Raw genomic sequence first — 1,446 nt, 5'->3', positions numbered from 1 at the left:
GCTTACGGCCATACCACCCTGAACACGCCGGATCTCGTCCGATCTCGGAAGCTAAACAGGGTCGGGCCTGGTTAGTACTTGGATGGGAGACCGCCTGGGAATACCAGGTGCCGTAAGCTTTTTCACTCCCCTTAGCAACCAGGAAAGGGCTCTCTTGGTACCTCAGTGGAGATCCATCCCTGATGAAATGAGCAGCTTTGAATCAAAAGCAGCTTTGAATCATAACCAGTTACGATGGCAAGCGTGGAATGTCGCCTAGATCCAGTTTTCTCCAGAACTACTGCTTCGTTTCAATGTTTCATATTCGTGAGACTGTATGCTACTTATCCAGTACACTTGAGAAGAGAATATTGTATGTTCATTCCATATTCACTGTAATCCGAAGATTTATTTCATCTCCAGCATAGCGATGCCACGGCGTCTTTAAAAGGCCCCGTCGTGAGGGCTGAGACGGCTTACGGCCATACCACCCTGAACACGTCCGATCTCGGAAGTTAAGCAGGGTCGGGCCTGGTTAGTACTTGGATGGGAGACCGCCTGGGAATACCAGGTGTAGCAAACCCATTTCTTTTGTTCTGTATTTGCTGTTTCTTGTTTTGTGTGTGTAATGTATGTATGTATGTAAAAATAATAATTATATGTTACGCCCGTTATTGAGTTAACGGTTGTTTTGTAAATAGAGAGATTTTATTTTGAAAATCACTACATCACACTGACTCCTTGTGTGGCGTTGCTGGGGAAACCAAAAACTGTTGGGATAGAAAGGAATTAACGGCAAACGAGAAAAGTAAGTTGCAGGAGAAAATTTTTAAGACAGCAAAACAGAAACGACACAACATCTAAATTGATTATTGCAACCCCCCGAGGAGGCACAAGGTTGGTGTGTGTTGATTTTTAATTATTTCTGAATTAACTGATTATTTGTTATACATGTATATACACTTTATATCTAAACTCTTTGATTGAAACGTACTGTGAATGTTAACCGTTTATTGTGGACAGAGGTGGAAACGGAGATGTGATCGTTGTGTTTGTTTTTTATTTGTTTGTCAGTTCTCACGTTGGTTCATAGAGCTGGTTTATGGATCGGCAATAAACCTTTAAAACCATCAGTCGAGTCTCTCACCATCTTTCGGAGGGTATGCTACAGCGAGAACTTCACCCAGCAATCGACCGTTGGCATCATTGTCGCTTGCGGCATTCGTCTGTGAACTCAACGATTAACGGCACGGCAAGGCACAGAGCAGCGCTGCAGCAACGCGTAGTGAAATGACGGTTAAGGGACGGTGAGGAACACAACTATAGTCAGAATGGATGCTTTAAATGAACAGATAAATAAATTACAAACAGAAATTGATGAAAGTAAAGGCTTGCTAAATCAAAAGGATGAAGAAGGCTCGTCAAAGCAGGAATTAAAGGAACTAACTGAAATGGAAAAAATACAAC

At 42.5% G+C, this 1,446-nt stretch overlaps 1 non-coding gene and 1 pseudogene across 1 annotated transcript; both read left to right on the top strand.

Moving 5' to 3' along the window:
• Positions 1-119, top strand: LOC124074042. The gene has a single exon (XR_006845764.1). It is a non-coding gene; the product is annotated as a 5S ribosomal RNA (ribosomal RNA).
• Positions 120-453: 334 nt separating this feature from the next.
• LOC124074046 lies at positions 454-562 on the top strand (annotated as a pseudogene).
• The last annotated feature ends 884 nt before the right edge of the window (positions 563-1,446 follow it).

Source organism: Scatophagus argus, chromosome 16 (assembly GCF_020382885.2).
Source record: "Scatophagus argus isolate fScaArg1 chromosome 16, fScaArg1.pri, whole genome shotgun sequence".
Taxonomy (NCBI): Eukaryota; Metazoa; Chordata; class Actinopteri; family Scatophagidae; genus Scatophagus; species Scatophagus argus.
This window is presented reverse-complemented; position numbering and strand designations above follow the sequence as displayed.